The sequence below is a fragment of the Stegodyphus dumicola genome, chromosome 11, assembly GCF_044657685.1.
Source record: "Stegodyphus dumicola isolate Sdum_Otavi_A_Nest chromosome 11, ASM4465768v1".
Classification (NCBI taxonomy): Eukaryota; Metazoa; Arthropoda; class Arachnida; order Araneae; family Eresidae; genus Stegodyphus; species Stegodyphus dumicola.
In genome coordinates this window covers 136,429,434-136,451,500 of record NC_140778.1, presented here as the reverse complement: position 1 = coordinate 136,451,500, position 22,067 = coordinate 136,429,434, and positions in this window count along the sequence as shown.

Below are 22,067 nucleotides of genomic sequence, written 5' to 3'. Positions count from 1 at the left end.
GCAGCTGCTCAAACAGCCCCCCTCAGGGTTCTTCTAAGCCCCCAGCAACTGCTGAGACAATACGTCCCATGCCTGCTCCCCCAAGCAACGTCAGTTCACCATCTTATGCACAGATGGTGAAGAACACCACCGAGCACGGATTCAAATCCACGAATCCAAGACTGCCGGTTGCAGAAGCCCCTGCAGCCCCAGCAGTGTCAGCCACAGCAGAGTGTAGCAATGATTCAGACGACGTCTTCTCATCTACACTAAAATGCTTAATTGAAATCTCCCGCGACCCAGCGGTAGATAAGCATATTCTGCTCCTTGCCTTCAAAAAAGCAATGCCTAAACTCAGGCATGCAGATGCTTTAACGAGGGCATTTTATATTTATGAAAGCTATGTTGAGCTTTCAACCTAATTAGGCTTTTTTAGACCCGTGTCTTCTGTTTTTTCAGTGATGAACCTTTAACAACGGCATAAAATTCAATTGTATAAATAACAGTTCAAACACCATCAGAGAACTGACCATTTGCACATGGAACGCCAATGGTTTAACTTCAAAAATTCACGAAGTTCGTGATTTTGTAGTAGAGCACGATATTGACGTGTTTTTAGTCCAAGAGACTCACCTTACCCCAGGGAATACTCCCAAAATTGGGAATTATGACATTTATTGTACTGACAGGGTGTCACAGGGCAGAAATCCCTGTGGCGGCACTTGTATCTATGTGAAGCGTTCGTTAAAGCACCACATGATACCGACCCCTGATTTAAATTTTTTGGAAGCGACTATCATCAAAATTTTCCTTCAAAATTCCTCCCCGCTGACAATAGTCTCAGCTTATTTACATCCACTGTCTACAGCACGTGGAAGGCCAGCTTTTCCTGTCAGTGAGTTTGATAAAATTTTGAATATTTCAAATCACCTAATAATTGCTGGTGATCTAAATTCACGCCATACCGCACGGTTTTGTTCTAACAGGTACAGGTATGGTATTAGTCTAAATTCATGGTGCCAGAGTAACCATGTACAGATCATTGCTCCTACCCTCCCGACCTTTTACCCTCATAGAGGGTCCCCTGCAGTTCTTGATCTGGCTGCCTTTTATAACATATTCTTTCGGCATGAGACAAAAGTGATTCAGGAATTAGACTCTGATCACTACCCCGTTTTGATATCCCTAGATATTCAAAATCGATACTCAAAATTAGAGGAGCAAGTCTCAACAAATTGGGACGACTTTAGATTTATTTTGGAAAAAACTTCACTCCCTCCCATCAAAATTTCCAGCAATTCGGACTTTGACAGGCATATCAAAAGTTTGGAGTCTTTACTGAAAGAAGCGAGAGCTGCGGCTTCAAAGCCACGTAAACATCCAGGTGCTAGGCTCCCACCTGAGACTAAATTCAAAATTAAGCAGCGAAATTACTTGCGAAGAATTTGGCAAAGGTCACGAGATCCCAATATCCGTGCCCAATTTCGCAAGATACAGAACGAGATAAGGACCGAAACCCGCTTATTAAAACAAGCGGAGTGGAAAACATACATTGAGTCCCTAACGACTGAAGACAAATAGATTTGGCGCGCAGCCGCCCGATTACGCAAACATAAAACACACATTCCGCCCCTTCAAACGGCCGATGGCGCGCAGATGGCCTACACTGAGTCAGAAAAGGCAAATGTCATAGCTGACAGCCTTGCAACTCAATTCACAACAAACCACGACTCCTACTGTAACCGTCCGGTTACTCAGGGGCGCATACAAGCACGGGTTAAAGATTTTCTATCACAACCTACCACACCAGAACTCAGGCCGACGGACCCTTCTGAAGTCATGGATTTCATTGACAAACTGAAACCTGACAAGGCACCTGGCATAGATTCTATTTCGAATCGCATGATCAACCGGGACAAAATTTAAACCTGCCCGTCAATTACAGACCCATCAGTCTGTTATCTTCTCTCTCTAAGATCTATGAATTTGTCTTACTTAATCGCCTGAATGAATTCTGTCGGGATAAAAATTTACTAATCCCGGAACAATTCGGCTTCCGACCTAAACACTCCACGGTACACCAGTTACTCCGTGTAGTGGAATTCATTCATGAAGGCTTTCGTAAGCGAGAGAGAACTGGAATTGTCTATCTAGACGTTGCCAAAGCCTTTGACAGGACTTGGCATGACGGGATTATTTACAAGCTCATGCGGCTTGGTTTTTCGGCTCATCTCATTAAAATTATTAACTCGTACTTGACCGGACGCAGTTTCCGCGTGCGAGTTAACCACGAATTCTCCTCTCCCCGCCCAATCTATGCTGGGGTGGCTCAAGGAAGTCTCCTCGCCCCCGCAATCTTTAACCTTTATGTAAATGATATTCCTAAGGCCCCAAATATCGATCTTGCATTATACGCAGACGATACAGCCATCATTTCTCAACACTCCAACACCCTCCAGGTAATCTCACAATTGCAGAGTTACCTTTCGACCTTAGAACTCTGGCTCGGTCTGTATAAAATCAAAATTAATGTCGCAAAATGTGCTGCCACCATGTTCATCCGAAGAAATATCCCAAATTTACCCAATTTAATGCTCTTCGGTGAACCTATTCCCTGGGTCTCTTCTTACAAATATCTAGGTGTTTTACTAGACTCAAAATTAACTTGGCAGCCTCACATCCGCAAAATCATAGCGGGTGCGACAGCTGTCAAGACCGCCCTACGCCCCCTCTTAGCTAGTCATAGCGACCTGTCAACAACTGATAACAAAATCTTGCTCTACAAATCAATGATTAGGCCGGTTCTTACGTATGCGTGTCCCGTATGGGGCCCATGCGCACTGACTAACAGAAAACATGTCCAAATTTTTCAATCTAAAATGCTTCGGCAAATTCTAAAAGCTCCGTGGTATGTACGGAACGAAGAGATTCATAACGACCTCAAAATTCTGCCCATTAATCGCTATATACAGCGACTTTCGGAAAAATTTTTCAAAAATATTCAACGTGTCGCTAATCCTGTGCTTCATATGCTACCCGTATACGATCCTGCAGTTGCTTCTTCCCGAAAGAGACCCAGAGCGGTACTCAATAGGGAATATTCGGCTCTGCCTTTTAAACGGGCTAGATATGAGCACACCGATAACCACGTGAATAATTACCTCTCGTTCCTTAACCCCCCCCCGCCTCTAAAGTTCTTTAATGTACACGGCATTAACTCGAGGAACCTCTTTAACGTTTCTTTAACAAGAAACATCACAGTCAAATAGGACTGCTTTAACTTACTATCATCTTTCAACTAAAATAAAACTGAAAAAGTTCCCTCTAAAACTGAAAAATATTCTTTAAATTTTAACTTCTCTCTTCTTTTAAGAAGGAACTTTCTTAGGCGCTTAACAGCGTCCTTTTTGGCTTTTAAAAACCGCAATGACTAGCGGTCAAAAATAAAATGAAACTTCTCCCTCCCAGCTGATCACTGACAGAACCACTTTTTCGACCTGTAAACAGGTTCCCCCCTCCCCCCCACCTCGAAGAGCGCGCATCGGAATTCCCCTGCGTGCCCTTCATCTGACGTATGCCAAGAAAATGATTATCAAGGTTCAAGGAAACTTCACCTTTTATATTTCTAGTCAAAATTTTTATGGCTACCCCTATCTAAATTATTCTGGCCCTTTTTCGGCGCAAAATTAAGACCTTCTGAGTTTTTTGCCTTTTTTTGACTCCGTGTGAAGGCACTTACTCCAAGTCATTCGGCTTATCAAAATTTTTACCCTATTTGACAATACCCTCTTTCGGATGATTAAATTTCCTTTGAAGATGTGGAGGTAAAGGCGTAATTGCCTATGAACTCCGTAAATTGCACTTCCTTGATCCTTGATCATTGGCATTGGCTCAGCCCTTCTAGTTCCTGCTTTCCTGGCACTTGGGTGTGCGGTTTCCTGCCCCTTTTGAAGGATGCGTGCAGTCCGCTGAATAAGTTCCTTGGTTCCTGTCCACAAGATGACTGTTCCTGAATAAGTTCCTTGGTTCTTGTACACAAGATGACCTTTCCAGAATAAGTTCCTTGGTTCCAGAGGCTACAATGTGAGTGACTGCCGTGGGCAGCATCCATGTTCTTCATGAAGGTGGCATTTAAATTAAATTAGCGGCGATTCCTCGTGTTCAACTAATGTAAGCGGAGTTAGGCCGGATTTAAGTGCTTTCAAGAACTTAATTTAAATTTCAGGTGCTTTCTTGACCATTGATCATGGACTTATTGAATGTGTAGCCAATTTCATTTGGGACCGCATAATTACTGTTTAGGACATTTTGTTTGTATTGAATGCCAGTATTTTTGGAGACCAGGTAAAAATATTATTTGATGAATGATGGTCATAATATATTTTTCCTACGACACTGATATTGTTTAATTTTTTTTGTGTGTGTTTTTATTCTTTTTTATATTGTTAATAAATTGGTTAATCTCACTGAGCTTTTATTGCTACTACTGCTAAATGTTTAATTTTATAAACTTTAAACTTTGCTTTAGCATCACGTTGTTCTTAATCTTCGAATTGGATCCGGCTTATTACTTTTTGCAGACTGTTAGAGCAATTTTATAAAAGTGAGCTTGAACTTTCGATTATGTCAAATAGAATTTCCGATATATATTTGCTAATATGTAAAGGATCTAAAGCGAAAGTATGTTTCGAAATCCGAAATCTGTTTATCAATTTCACACTGCTCGGCGGGAGGAACGCTGTGGCGCGCAATGATTTGGAAGTTGATCTGTCAGCACTATCCTTATCTTCAGGGCAGATGTTTTTATTTTATTTGGCTTATAATTCCTTACTAAATGTAGTATTTCATCTCGATGTACTCCGTCTTTGATATGATTTAAAACAAGTTCCTCGTCATTATAATTCGCTTCCGATAGTGAAGAAAGTGACAGAGAGATTATTGAAAACGAAAAAATTTCGATTGACAAATTAGTCGGTATTCTCGACACAGCAATTATAGGACTTGAACAGCAGAACTTTGTAACTAAACAAGAAATTATGTCTGTTTAATAGAATTAAAGAGAAAGTATTATCACATGATACGAAGCAACTTAAACAACTTACATTGAAAGGAATGTTTAATAAAGTAAACAAGTAAATATTAAGCTTTTTCTTTTTGTAAATTTTGATACCCTTTAGATCATAATTGTTCTTTATTTCATAAATTACGGTTTCCTATTTTTAATTTTGTAATTTCTGCATGCCATCTTACCAGATTTAAACTGATGATCGATAATCCGTAATCGCCGAAGTCCCGACGAGTCCGGATTAACGACTTTTGACTGTATTACCACTATATACCCTTACTTCTGTTGCGTGACCACCATGCATCTTAACCAGTAAATCAATTTCGCTGGATTAGGCATTTTACATAATAAAAAGAAAAGAGTACAATACTTACGGCAACACTCGCTGGCGGCAATCCAAATTTGACATTGTCAGGAAATTATAGTACCAATTCTGCATAGCCGTAAGCAAGTATAACACTGTAATTCATGAAGAAATGATAAGGAAAATAACCTGTGAAGTCCAGAAAGCAATTTAGTTAGTATGGCAAGAGCTGACTTTGACATGACAATTTTTACAAAGTCCGTAAAGCAATCAATTTAGCATTTTTAAGAAAAGTGGTCTCTTAGGCAAAGGAATAAGGGAAAAAGTAAGATTGATGGGATTTTTCATAGACAAGCTGCTGATAGACAATGCTGATATTTTTAAATGTAATTAATTAATATTCATCTAATTTTATACTGGTATTTATCAATGAAATTAATAGAAGTTAAATTTATTTTTAATCATTCAAGACTATTGGATTTTGGTTAATCTTTTTAACTAAAAATTAAATACATGTTGAAACTCACATTAATGATACGGATGACTCTCTCGATTCTTGTTCAGTCATTCTGTGTCTGGATGTATGACTGAACTTAAATCTGAGATCTGCACATCAAGTCAATCTTGGTCCTTTGCTTTTATTTGAGTGAAAATATGAAAAACTCTTTCTTACATAAATACATAAAAGCAAATTTAATCAGAAACTTTAAAGTATTGTTGTACAGTTTGTGATGTTCCATTTCCACTGGTAATGAGGTCTATAAGTCAATCAAACATCCATTTGTAATTTTATTTTAGGTTCCATGACATTAGAAAGTTCGGTTCACAGGTGCCCCTTGGTGAAAATTGGCGATTTTGGGCGCCACATGGATACAGAGTTTGTGCAATTCTTAATTATTTTCGCTTTGTGTAGCGACGATTTTTGGTACCGCACCAAAAATCACAGCTAAGAAGACAAAATAACAAGTCAAAGAACTGTACAAATTTGATATCCATGTACACATTGACCTATTTTCACTTAAAAAAAATTAAAGAATTGCACAAACTTGGCATTGTGCACTCCCTTGACTTTATCTATGTACACATCGATCTATTTTCACTTATAAAGTCAAAGGAGCAGCCAACAAAGAATATATAATCTCAATAAACTACATTTTAATTCAAACAATTAAATAACATAAAAAAGGAAATTCATCTTAGTACTTACTACACAAAGGAAATATCCACTTATTTTATTTAGAAATTTTCCTTTCAGTCAAAAAAATTCCTTAACAGAATCCAAAAACTTAATAAAATTATATGAACTATAATCTGTATACTGTGAAGTCCAGAAAGCAATTTAGTTAGTATGGCAAGAGCATAAATTCACAAAAATAAGAGTAAAAAATATCCTCTGTAGTGTCGTTAACTTCCGACATTCAACTATACACATTTCCTTCCTACAAACAGGAGACTTAAAATAGCTACTAAGTAAACCTTCATTTACACACCAGTCAATTAATGCTCTTTTCCCTGTTTGTTCCAAATCGTACAGAAACTTCAAATTAATCTTACCGCATTCAGTCTTTCTACCGTCTAAACCACAAAACCAGCAATGTACTTCCTAACCAATACACACCACAAGCCCTTAAAATTTTTTCCTATAATTCAAAATTTACTGCGATCATGCAACCGATTACATCATAATAGGGTTTCCTACTCAAGTGCCCATAAATGAAACAACAACTTGGCGATAAATGAGGCAACAAGTTCCCAATAATACAAGGAACACCTTTCAATCTACACTAACCGTAAGTTCAATTAAATGTTCTCTTCCATCTAATGAACAATTTGTTATTTTTTAAAACAGAACAGAAAGATATGAACCTATGAAAATTTATCATATTTACCAGTTGGAAAATAAGTTTCAAATTGTGACCTCCATGTTTTAACATGCAAACATATGTCACTGCATATTTCTTTCCCAATAACAATATAATTTTCCACTAAAAAAAAAGTTCTAAGGTTGAAAATGATGAAAAATTCCCTGGGTACTTTTCCTTTTTGTCGGCGCAAACGATAAAGTCGCCAATAACGGTACAACGGATGCCAAACGGAATATCTTCGCTGGTAACATTTTACGTCTCATTTTCAAAACAAGTCACAGCCATTTTTTACCAGATTGATTGGTTCTTTCAATACTGGCATACAATTACATAGAATATTTACAAAGATAATTAAATTTAATGCATTAAGACCATTCGCGGTAATTAAGTCAATTAGGATGCAATCACACCGCTCACCCGAAGGCGAAAATATAGAAAAGGCAAAATCAAGGGTTAAATTCATCTATTCTAATGAGAGTGCACTAGCAAAGTAAAGCACTACGGTTTTACATAATTTCTGAGTAAGCTATTCACATGAATTGAAATAATTCTTGCATTTAAATTTGTATTCCAAATTAAGATTTAACTTGAAATTAATGTAGATAATTATCGAGAGAATTGTATTTTTGAAGCATAGTTTACATGAGATGAGATCACTTGGGGTCACGTGATAAGAACCAGCGAATCAGGATGTTGAACTATAATAGCATAGTAAATCCTTAAATTAATGTCTTTTTACAAATTTATTGTCTTTATTTATTGGCTTTTTACAAAATTATAAACCATATTAAAATGTTTATGCTTTAACATTTTAATATAACATTTCAAAATAAAAAATTCTTAGAACTAACATTTGTTAAAATTTTTTATGTATATACTGTATGTTGTCGCGAACAAAGTCTGCTTGGCGAGATTTGTGCCGGCGATACGGAAAAGTACCATTCCCTGTTTTACACAATTAATCTACAAGCCAAATTCCTTCTAAAAACCCTTTTATTTTCTAGCAGGCATTGAGAACAGAGAACTACTTTGTAGACAAAGATTTAGTTTTGAGACTTCATTCTAAAATATATGTCAGTCTACTTACCCACATGTCATCACTAAGAAATGATGTGAAATCTTGTTATTATAGATTACTTGTTTACATATAATAGGATATTTTTGCAAATCTAGGAGAAGCAATTTAGTCAGCAGACTACAGTTTGAGAAATGCTGATGTAAACAGTTTTAGGTACTCACATTTAATGAAACCATCTGCACAGTTTGGCGGTTACAGTTAATACATAAGTACCCAGTTCTACCTTAACACTTTCACTGCTGGTCATATGAAATTGTGTTGATAGTTAATGCTGTACCAGAAAAATAGATTGTACCCCTTTAAGCATAGAATTTTATCACTACGTGCCAGCATGTAATCGGCACTAGAGGTTAAAAATTATTTATGCAATGTCGCATTACGCATCAATTTGTTGCATTTAAAAATCAATCAAAATAAGTAACAATATGCATTATTTTTTTATAAAACTATATCACATTCAAATATATATCTTAAAGATGAATTTATTATAAGATAGTTACAATAATATTATTGCAAAAAATGGTTAGAGTAGACTTTAAGGTACCCCTTGTATTATGGCAAAGTTGTTTCATTTATCGCCAAGTTGTTGTTTCATTTATAGTAGTTGAATGTTATGGAAACCCTATTGCGATGTAATTGGGTGCATGATTCTGGGAAATTTTGAATCATGGGATGTTTCGTAAGCACTTTTGTGGTGTGTGTTGGTTTTATTATTTAGACAGTAGAATGGCTAAATGTAGTAAGATTAATTTGAAGTTTCTGTATGATTTGGAACAAAAGGGAAAAAGAACATTAATTGATTGGTATGTAAATCTCTATTTTCATTCTACAAAACATAAATCACTGGAAATAGCATGCACAGACAGCTTTCAATCAGTGAAATTTTAAAAACGGAAGTTCTTCATTAGTTGTATTTTTAGTTTGGTGATCTCTTTCTCGGGAAGTAGACATATATGAATGCAATGTATTTGAATTGTACCTTCATATGTGGCAGACTGCACACATTTTAAGCTCCAGCCAGCGGCTTTTTCTTTTCGCGCGAGTTCTAATATTATTGATTGCGAAGGGAAAGAGTGCGGACATACAGCAACGATGTGAATATTGGTGAAATTATATAAAGTATAGCTTAGCTCGTGCTTTTTTGGGTTATTCTTAAAGTATTTCAATCCCAATATGGCTACTAAAAAACGTAAAGTAGATTAAGAGTGCCTTGCTTTTAACGATGAATAGACATGGAAATATTTTTTTTTTACAGTTGTAAAAGATAAATCAGTGTGTCTCATCTACAGTGAAGGTGTAGCAGTCTTCAAAGAGTATAACATCTCTCGTCATTTCACATCTAAGCATAAGAATTCCAATTACGAAGCAATGCCCGAATATGAAAGAAAACACAATGCAAAAAGTCTTTGTAAAAAAATATCAGGCCAACAAAATGTTTTCAAGAAGGTAAACAGTATCAAAGAAGCAGTTACACATTCATGTTAAATAGTAGCATACAAAATTGCTAAAAATAATAAAGCTCTCAGTGATGGGAAGTTCGTTAAACAATGCATGCTCCATTTATGCCCAGACAAGAAAAATAATTTTGAGACTGTAAGCTTATCTCTAAACACAGCAACTTCTAGAATCAAAGACATCGATAAAAATTTGACATCACAATTAGAGTCAAAGCTCGACCAGTTTAAATTTTGCTCCACAGCTATGGATGAAAGCACTGATATAAATGTATTACTGTGCACTCAGTTAGTATTATTTATAAGAGGTGTTGATGAGAACTTTGAAATTACCAAGGAACTGGCGTTCTTTAAAGGAAACTACAACGGGATACGATATTTTTCGTGAATTTCAGTAAAGGACTTTTAACTTTGAAAGTGTCTATAACAAATATATGTAATATTAAGACTGATGGAGCACCAAATATGTCAGGAAAAGAAACTGGATTTCTTGGACTCTTTAATCAAAACTATTCTGCGAACAATGCTGTTTTTCTACACTGTGTTATACATCAAGATGCTCTGTGTAAATCTGCATTGAATATGAAACACGTGCTTGATGCTTTTGTGAAGCTTGTAAATACTATTCGATCTTGTAGGCTTACTCACAGGCAGTTTCCAGATTTTCTTCAGTCCGTGCAATCTGAATACTCCGATGTACTGTATTACACGAAAGTAAGGTGGCTTAGTCTAGGGTGTGTTTTGGAGCAACTCTGGCAGCTGAAAGACGACATAGTGTCGTTTTTCCATGAAAAACAGTGTTCTGTGGAGTGTCAAATCAATTTATCAACGGTACCTGGGCTCATACCAAAGCTTTTAAGCTAAAACTTAATCTGTTTGCTGGGCAGCTAGCTAAGAACAATTCGTCTAATTTCCTGAGCTTAAATTCAATATTCTCAGTAAATGAGGAGAAGCTCAAGAATTATGAAGGATTGAAAAACTGCATTTTGAGTTCGAATGCAGATTTCAAGATTTCCGTGCCATTCAAACAGTACTGGATATCTTTACCCTGCCTTTCAACGTAAATTCTGAAGCAGTGAGGTCAGATTTGCAGCTCGAATTAACCGAGTTGCAATCTAACAATCATCTCAAGCTGTTGTTTCTAAATATGCCAAAGAGAGTTTTATCAATAAAATGGACTCAAGCTTTTGGATAAATCATTATCGAAAGACGCCCAGAAAATCAGAGGTGTGTTTGCTTCATCTCATATATGTGAACAAGAGTTTTAAGATATGAACATTAGAAAGAATTATTTCAGAAGAATTTATTATTTCCTCAATATAAGGAACTTTTAAAAATAAAATCACAATTTCATTTATCTCATTAACATATTTAAATTGTAATGCTTGTATTTTTTAAAATTTTAGAAAAATTTACCTTGGCCCGCCAAACTTTTTCTTTTCAATTCTTCGCCCACTACCAAAAAAGTTTGCCCATCCCTGGTCTACTCGAACGTAAAAACCGTTTAGATGGATTTGAAGGAAGAAAGGTTCAGATGTGGCAACGCCGATATACGGATTAGAGTTCAGATAATTTTAGGAAGTTTTTGGACGCTGTTAAGGAGTTTTGTGTGGCACAGACTAAAGACGAAGGAACTAAATAGGGTAAGTGGGTATTTGCTTTTTGTAGTGCCTTAAATGTATAACATACTTTTTCTTTTTTATGCTATTTTATTGTTTGGTTTAAAATGTAGTTTATTGAGATTATGTGTTCTTTTGTTTGCCTGTATTGTAGAACTGGGTGCTCCTTTGACTTTTTAAGTGAAAACATATCGATGTGTACATGGACAAAGTGAAGGGAGTGCGCAATGCAAGTTTGTGCAATTCTTGGACTTTTAGGTTGATGTGTACATGGATACCGAGTTTGTTGAATTCTTTGTCTTGTTATTTTGGCTTTGTGTAGCGGTGATTTAGCCAAACATCGCCGTTATGCAAGCCAAAATAATAACTAAGTCCAAGAATTGCACAAACTCGGTATCCATGTATCGCCAAAAATTGCCAAGTTTCACCAAGGGAAACCCTAAAATACACGTTTACCCAAAAAATATATTTCAGAATGTTATTTGTGTATGATCGTTGCATGAAGTGAAACTTTGTTTTCATTCCAAACCACATATATTTACAACTAGTTTCTAACTTTCACTCCCCACCAATACCAGTATACATACTGAAAACGTAATGACAACTGAAATTGAATATAAACAATGAGATGTTGCTTTTCGCACACCAGAGCATGACTGGCTCTTCAGCAGTATGGTGCCAGTGTGTGATCAGCAGTGAATGCGTTAATTCGTGAATATTATGTAGCTGCATTATGAATTAAATCTTATGTCAAATTATCTTTTTTACACTTAACAGAATATTATGAAAACTGTATGAAGTATATATCATAATAAATTTGTACACATGAATTTAAAAAATTACTGACTTAGCACTAAAATATCTATGCTTAATGTATTGAACATCAGGAGGAGGGAAAAGCCTGAAGTTATTTAATTATTAATTATTTTTCAAGATATTTCTGTTTGGCGTGAATACAATTGTAACAGAGTACATAATCTAAAGACTCGGAAGGGCATCATTCAATGCATGCAGGAAAATGCTCAGTGTAATGTCATTAACTAAAAGCACTTGAATTGTTAACTCATATAAATCCACTGGAGTTTATGGCTCTCGATGTCAGACTGGACTTGACATTGAATGTGACAAAAAATGACCTATGCACAACTGCTCTTCATGCCATCACTTTGGAAACCATTAATACTCGCTATTCTCCTGGTGATATTTACACTGATGGATCCCTTTTAGATTTCACCCATGGTACTGACATCATCTGTGATCTGTTTTCCTTTTATGTACATGCTGGCTCCCATTCAACCCATTTTGACAGTGAAGTCGAGGCCATCTATTTAATCCTTGAACAGCTTTCTGACCATCTCTCTTGTCTTGATAAGATTGTAATTTTATTGGACTTAAGTTCTGCTCTTCAGACTTTAGCAAGTAACCTAGGAAAACAAAGTGCTTGTGTCCAAAGCTGTTGAGTAGAATTCAGATAAAGATTTCTTTCCAGTGAGTGAAATCACATTATGGGAAATGAGATGGCAGACCTTTTGGAAAAAAAAAGGAATGGATATTCTACAAAGGTCTTTCAGAGACATATCTCTTTACGCTGCTAAACTTGAAATCAATAGGATTTATAAAAAATCATTTCGTAATACTGCTGTTAGTGCTACTGAAAATAAATCATGGAGGGTGCTGTTAAAAGCGGACCGTGTTTCAAACTCTCCTCGTGCTACTGCTCTGACTGACTGGCATGACAGCCTTGGTGCTCCTTGTTTTATTTTAATCTGACTGCCTCCCTTTTATGTGCTTCGTGTGATTCTGCCCAAGTCATTGACACTGCTCTGCACTTAAAAGAGTTTGAACTGTATTGTAAAGAAGCATTGAAGAGCTCATTGCCTAATAACCTGATGATCGATGGCCAGGCATTTGATAAATAAAAATTTTTTAAGAACTTGTACTAAATGGCACTAGTGAGACATGTTCCAAAATTTGATTTCCACATACCTATTAATTAATATCTGCTTTAACAGTTTTTTTCACATAAGAAAAAAAATCTTGCTTCAAATTGCTTTATGTCACTGTTCTTTTAAAATGACTCATGATTTACTTTGTTTAAATGAAATACTTCCTTGTGAAAACACGTAACTGGTTTAATAAGCATTATGTTCAAATAATAAATTATATACCTCACATCATGAGATTTCTACCTTCCTTGGATATGAATTTAGTCATTTAAAACACTTTTTAGCATAAATGCATTCGTACACATCTCACACACAAGCTCCGTCTCAACTGCGTATACAAACATGCTTACTTAAATGATTCTTTTGTCTAAATGATTTATAACACACTCCACACATATGATGTTTTTCTCCTGTGTGAATAAGCATGTGCTCATTTAAATGCCCCTTTAGATAAAATGACTTGTTACATACTACACACACATGAGGTTTCTCTCCTGTGTGAATACGCAAATGATTGTTTAAATTACACTTCTGTGTAAATGATTTCTTACATACTTCACACACATGAGGTTTTTCTCCTGTGTGAATGCGTAAATGATTATTCAAATTACATTTCTGAGTAAATGACTTCTTACATACTTGACACACATAAGGTTTTTCACCAGTGTGAAGACGCATATGGCTGTTTAAATTATCCCTAAGTCTAAACGACTTGTTACATACTTCACACATCAGAAGTCTTTCTCCCGTATGAATTTGCATATGCTTATTTAAATTATCCTTATGTCTAAATGACTTGTTACATACCTCGCATACATAAGGTTTTGCTTCTGTATGTATCAGCATATGCTTGCTTAAATTACACTTTTGTCTGAATGATTGATTACATACCTCGCAGACATGAGGTTTCTCTCCTGTATGAATAAGTATATGCATGTTTAAACGTGTCTTTTGACTAAACGACCTCTTACATACTTCACATACATGAAGTTTCTCTTCTCTATGGGTATGCATTTGCTTTTTTTAAAATATTACGTTTCCCATATGATTTGTTACAGACCTCCTAAAGCATAAAGTTCTTGCTCTGTATAAATACTTATAAGCTGGCAAACCTAATATCTTACTTGCCTCATACTTTACGAATTGCTTTGCCTCATGCTTGTTCTGCAAGTATAAAACTGTTCTTCACAGAAATTTTACTCAGTTTCTGCATGCTGTATACTATATTTTGCGTAAATAAATATGAGATTATAAAAAACCTCACAACATCAATATATATTATACATGAATCTTATCTCATGTGTGATATAAGCATGCCTAAATTTCCAAGAACACTTCATTAAAATTAAATTTATCATACTTCGGACGTATCACAATAAACAAACTTACCGAAATGCTGTTAAACAGTGTTGCCAAACGAAAGTCGCAATGAATACAATGCTAATTTACGGAAATCAAAATTGAATCAGCTTGACTGTGCAAAGGTGCTAGACCCAGGGTGCCTTTGTTAATAGACCCTAACCGTTATAGACAAAGTTTTAAAATTTCATAATAGATTGCTGCAAAATAACTTAGTCGCTTGAAGAGAAGCCTCTTGAGCACCTTAACTTAGCTTGCGAGCAGAAAGACAAACCGGTTGTAAAGTAAGAGTTGTCTGTGTTCCAAGGATTGAATACTAAAATTTTCTACCAAAGCGTAGTTTGAGAGTGGGCACTTTTTTTCCATTACATAGAATTCTGTTTAATAAAAATCTAGCGTAAAAATGCGATTTTCGTGTGATACGTGCTAATAACGTGATTTTTCATCTAACAGTAGTTAGGGTACGAATTCCAGTGTCGTGAATGAATACAAATAACACAAGGAGATAAATAATGGCACTCCGTCATTAGCCGTACTCCAGTCATTAATCTGTTTATCTGGTGGTATAGCCAACATCATCATATTCCTGAAAGACTTAATTCAAATCACTTTCGAGATTGACACCTCATCACTTTGTGAGCCAGGTATCTTCTAATGTCATTGCAGATAGTTTGCTGCTCCAAAAAACTTGCAGCTGATAAAAAGAGTTTCCAAAGAAGCATGAATTTGCGGCAAAGAATATAAAGTAGGGCTTTGCCTGGAAACTTGTTTTTCTTGTGTAATTTTTGTAAACATTGAACATTCTCATTAGCTGTTAGTATGCATGTTTTATATTTATAAAGTAAATCATAATTTAATTAAGATTTATTTTCAGAATTTTTGCCTTTTTCTGATTATTCTTAAATTTGACTTTTTCTTCTTTTGTATGAAATCTATATTTAAAAAAAAAAAAAATTGAGCATTTGGAGGATTAAATTTTGTGAGTGCCTAGAAATCAAATACATGTGCAACGTATTGCAGGTTTGCTAAATTAGTGTCAAATTATGCTACCAATGCCATAACTCTACACCTTATATGGTCATTTAATAAAACGGAAGTTTCTTAAGCAATTACATTTTCCTTGTTCATGGCTCTGTGCAAATGGCTTTCAAAATCTTTTTAGGTAACAATTACTGTTCATTGTTTATTTATATGTATTCAGTGTTGAAAATTGTTCCTTGCTGGAAGTTTATGTTATATGCGTTATCACATTGAAATGGCTCTTCTTTTGAAATTCCTAAAGCATAGCTAAATGTTTCGTCATAATATGCATGTCAAAATATGCATAGTTTTTGTTAAAATTGGGTGTTTTAAATTTCAACAAAGATTTCAAACACAGCTCTGCAGTAAGTAACAGAAATTTGTTCCTCATCTCTCATGGTGTTGTGTAGTGATTACTTTCACACATTGTGACTAATATTGATGGCCGCAGCCATCAATATTACTTCAGGTTTAAGTAACTACAGAGCTTATGTAATCAGATTTATTTACTACAGGGATAAATACTTATAACATATGTAAACAAGGGTTCTTTTTAAACTAACCTTGTGTCACAGGACATGACATTTTCTGTGTAAAATAAATATATATTTCTTATTATTTTTTGCAGACTGTTAGAGCAATTTTATAAAAGTAAGCATGAACTTTCGATTATGTCAAATAGAATTTCCGATATATATTTACTAATATGTAAAGGATCTACAAAGCGAAAGTATGTTTCGAAGTCCATTAAACAAAAAGTGGAATTGCTGCAAAAAATGGTTTGGTTTATTAGATTACGGCAAAGTACTCGAGTGCTATCTGCCTAATATCTGCAAAAAAATGGATAAAGGCATATGATTTGTTTCTCGAAACATTCCGAAATCTGTTTATCAATTTCACGCTGCTCTGCGGCGGGGGGGGGGGGACTCCGCGGCCCTCAATGAATGAATTGGAAGTTAATCTGTCAGTTAATCTGTTGTTTTTATTTTATTTGGCTGATAATTCCTTACTAAATCTAGTATTTCATCTCGATGTACTCCGTCTTTTATATGATTTAAATCGAATTCCTTGTCATTATAATTTGCTTCTGATAGTGAAGAAAGTGACACAGAGGTTATTGAAAACGGAAAAATTTCGATTGACAAATTAGTCGGTATTCTCGACACAGCAATTATAGGACTTCAACAGCGGAACTTTGTAACTGAACAAGAAATTGTCTGTTTATAGAATTAAAGAGAATGTATTATCACATAAAAAACGAAGCAACTTAAACAACTTACATTGAAAGAAATGTTTAAAATTGAAAGAAATGTTTTTTCTTTTTGTAAATTTTGATACCCTTTAGATCATAATTGTTCTTTATTTCATAAATTATGGTTTCATATTTTCAATTGTATAATTTCTGCATGCTATCTTACCAGATTTAAACTGATGATCTATAATCCGGAAAAATTGATAATCCGGAATCGCCGAAGTCCCGACGAGTCCGGATTAACGACTTTTGACTGTAATAAATTTTTGTATTCAGAGTGTTGTTTAAATTCAAGTTTCGTATGTGTTTTAAATTCATCCGCACTCATTCTACAAGGTTATTTTGTGGTAATTCTTATACTGTGTGTATTAATAGGTATATGGCAAGTGCATTAAGTATTGATATCAGTAAAACATGTTCGCTGAACAAATATTTTGTATACATTTTCTCAAATGTACTTATAAATAACTAATTTATACTAATTTATTCGTAGTAAATCATTAACAGAAATTTTTATTCTTTGATGAAACAATTTACCTAAATTGTTAGCTTATATGCATTTTTTAATTATAGTAAGGAGACAACTTTAAAAATAAGCCATTATTTTGTATCACAGCCTCTAATCTGCTTGAACAGTGGCTGGTATCTTAGAATACACTGAGAATACTGTGACCCGTCATTTTGGTTTTCTGAGAGCAATTCTTAAACTGTGGATCGTCAACCCAAATTAGATCATAAAGCAAAACCTTAAGGCTATAAAATTTATTTCAGGTACAGGAATTTAAAAAAACTTTAACCATAATCCCTTTATTTTAAAAGAAATGAAATATATTGTATTTTCTCTGCAGTACCATAAAATTGTAAAGATGAGCTGTAAATTATATTTACGTACTGATAAATCAGCAAGAACACCATAATAATGATATCACACTATAGTTTCAGTATAAAGTTATTCCAGAAAAAAATATGCCACAAACACGCAGTATATAACATCTCGTGCCACTAAGTGGATGGTATGAAATCATCAAAATTGAAAAGGCACCTTGAATACAAGCACTACTGGTACCTCAATGAACAAAAGCCTATCTCAAATGACTGTTAAAATCCTCAAATATAGAAGCACAATAATTTGAGAACTCTGACTGTTAACAAAAATGTATTTACTCACGTCATACTTGTATCTTTTTGCTAAAAATGAAGCCAAACACTTGTAGGGTTTATATTTATTTTAACTAACATTTATTTTAAGTTTAAACTATCTTTCTTGTCAAGCCTTACTTTCCCCTGGAACTGCCAATGCCAGAGTATGTAAATTTTAGTTGAACGCGCAAGGATTCAAATTATCAGCGGAAGTATTCTGAGTTAAATAGAAAGGAAACGAGTTCGAGGTGTGCTGTTCTTACTTCACGAGCGCGGAGGTAGTTAGCCAGAAATTGAAGAACCCCGCGTTTCGGCCTGTGTGCTTGCCTTGAAGAATTGTTAATCGTTCAACGTGATCTTTAAATTTGCTGAATTAGCAGCGGTATTGTAAAACGCGGTGAGGTTAGTTACTTTTAGAGGGCCTCGTAGTTAGAGTCTTGTTATTAGTTTCTTTTCAGGTTCTTATTTTTATTTTACCGCCGAGTTGGCGTAGTTTGTGAGCGTCAAGAGCACGCACTTGTAATTTATTACGTTGAATAAAAAGGGACTTAAACCCTTAGCAAGACTCTGTCATTTATCCAGTTTCAACAGTCACCTATTGGTTGCGTGCAAGTTGGAGGCGCGCAACTCTACACACTACTGGAGAAGTTAGGTTATTTCTAATACAGCAAGGCCATGTGGGCTATCTACCTAAGAGGAGGGATACCTTAGTGGAGCACTTTCTGAGGAAAACAGGTTCATATTCATGCTACACATGGTTAACAGGAAACTGGTTACACAAGGACAAAAATACAAAAACTAACCATACCTTGGGATCAAACCCAAAGGAGGTCAAATTACAAGTATTCAGAGGTCTGAACCACTAGCCATTGGAGAGGATACTACATTACTTGCTGTATTAAAATGGTAAATATAATAAAGAATATCCAAGGATTCCTCAGTCAAATAAATGACTCCATCACCAATAAAATTTATAAAATTAGCAAAGACCAATTCAAACACTTATTACTAGGCTTAAAGAAAGTCCAAATTTAAACTTCATCTGGATGAAGCAATTCATATTTCCATAGCTCAGCTGTTAGTATATACTATCATATACATTTATATACATTTATAAAGAAAACATAAATAAAGAATTATTATTTTCTCATTATTTACAAAAACACAGTAAAAGAGACTACATATACCAAAAAAATTGATTTTTTTTTTTTTTTAATTAAAGGTTTAGAATAGAAAAACTGCTCTGGATTATGCACAAACATAGGCATAACATTATGAACTTTATTAAAAACAGTGCCCTTAACAAACATTTAATTTCAAATCTATGTAAAGACATGGAATTCAAATACAAAAATAACTACTATTACATGCAGAAGTAAGATGAATTTTAACAGGATGAATCTTAAAAAGATAAAAATTTTAAAAGATAAAATTATCGTATTTATATCCAAACAATGAACTGATCTTGCTGCTGTATTTGAAAATGGTGGTGGTGGTAGTAGATTTATGGCGCAGAGCTCTACAGGCCATATGCGCCAAACACAGGATTCGTTTTTCAACATAAAATTGTATTTGAAAATGACTTATGGCTATCAAACCTGTGCATTTTGTCCAGGGCTTAATTTCTAAGATTAGAAGTGCCGGAGCCCTATGGAAGACCGTCAGCAAAGAGGAACAAGAGTAAATAAATAAATAAAATGACTATTAAATTCATTAATAATTTTAAAATTAAATAGTTAATTATTATCAAATTAATTAATAGCTATTTAATTAATGTTTATAAATTGTTATTTAATCATTAATTGTTATGTAATTAATTAATTATAATTTAATTGATAATTATTAGATAACTAATTATAATTTAATTAATATACATTAGATGAAATAATTAAAGATTGAAGTAATGAAATAATTAAGATTAAATAAAATGTAAAGAGATAAATTGAAATTTAATAAGCAATTTTTAATATAATTTTATTGTTAAAATAAAATTTTCCAGACATAAAAGAAGTGTCGCAGCCTTCTTATTCAGGGCTCCTGTGCGTTCCGGCTAGAATTATGATTTATTACAAAAACTAAGAAGCACCGGAGCCGAGATACGGTAGTCTCCGGCTCAATTTAAGCTCTGATCGTGGGGGGGGGGAGTTCTTTTATCATCACAAAAAATAAATATATTTAAAGTATAGCTGATGAAAGTATAGCTGATATAATTATAGCCATTAAGCAGATGTGTGTGAGGGGTAAAGTGAGTTCTGAATCTGACTGCTAAAGGATGAATGTAAAGCTGCTGTTTACACTCTTCTCCACATTATTGGATACTGTGGGAAGATGATGTATAGGACGTGCTTGAGCAGTTTATCTTAGTATATCACTCTTATTGTACTCGCTGTCACTTAACGCACATTTAAGAACACAAATTTTCCTTCCTGCGAGGATTTCCTTCCTGTAAGCATCGATAACAATATGCTAGATACAATGGCATGGCGAGGAATTTACGCGTTTCTAAACAAACTCTCCCAAATTTATTGCCCTTCTTAAAGGGAAAAGTTTCTGCATGTGAGTGAGAGGACTTTACTTGAATGTCTCATGTTCTCATGAGTCCGTATTTCTAGGCAAATAGAGTGTAATAAGGTCTGCTTATTGTTAAACTAAAAACTTTATAAATTCTAATTTTTTTCCCTTTAAATTATGGTTCAGTTTTACTAAAAGAAGTACCAGAAGCTCAGCTTATTTTGGGCTCCGGTGCGCCCCGGCTAAAATTGTAATTTATCGTAAAAATTGAGAAGTACTGAAGCCGGGCTCTTGCGCAATTTAAGCACTGATTTTGTCAGGTAATTTTGAGATATTAAATGATTTTAAATTGCCTCTCAATATATGCATTTCATTTTGTCTGATAATTTTGAGATACTAAATTATGTAGTGTGTTTTTAAAGTAAGAGCTGTTTTGTTGTATATACTAATACGAGTCGTGTTCTGGCATTCTTTGGAAACACCTGTGCTCATTTGCAGCTGCGTAGGTAACCTGTAAGGTCTGTTCTGTGTCTTTAAAATTTTTAAGATTATCGAATCGCCCATGTGAGGTACGGTCAGTGATATGTTTTTTGTCAGCAAGAAACCTTTTTATTGCAAACATTCAGTGGCAGATTTGTGAAGTTCACGGAGGTACTGCCATAAGGGATGACAAAGTGCATAAGTGGGTCAGACACTTCAAAGCTGACCATGACAACGTCCATGATAAGTCCCGCTCCGGTCGCTCATCTGTGATCACAGACGATATGGTGGCTTCAGTTGAAGTGGAAATTCTTGAGAACAGACGCTTCACCATAAGCACTCTTTCAAACGAATTTCCTGAAGTGTCTAGTCTAGGACGTGAAAACGGCCTGACCTCTTGGTTATTTGAACAGGCGTCAAGTTTCTCTGAAGAGGGTATTCAATATCTAGTTCTAAGGTATGATAAGTGTTTAAACAAACTTGGCAACTATGTTGAAAAATAGAGAAACATGTAGAATCTGAAAATAAATTTGGTTTTTGAAAATTTTCATTCGTTTGCTCTTTATTTTCAAACGACCCTTACTTAGAAAACACCCCTCATATTTAAACTTGTCTCTTCAAGGAAAATTTAGCAATATATCTATTTCAAATAATAAAATTGAAGGTTCTTTAAATGATCAATATTCAGGAGAATAGGATGGAAAATGATTCGTTCGAAATTTTTCAACTGTTGACAATTTTATTATTGAAAAAAAAAGTAACTGCAAAAATTATTATAGATACTTAAAAACCACAGAAACACAGTTTTCAAATACCTTTTATCAAATTTTGATTTCAAAAAGACACCTTGGATTAAAAAAGAATATTTTGACCAACATCAATGAGATTAAATATCTACTACATAAGAGGAACTGAGTTCTTGAGTGACTAAAATTTAGAACTAGAGTTTCCACAAAAATGCTTGGTTGTATCCTGGGTTGAAGATGGAAATGAAT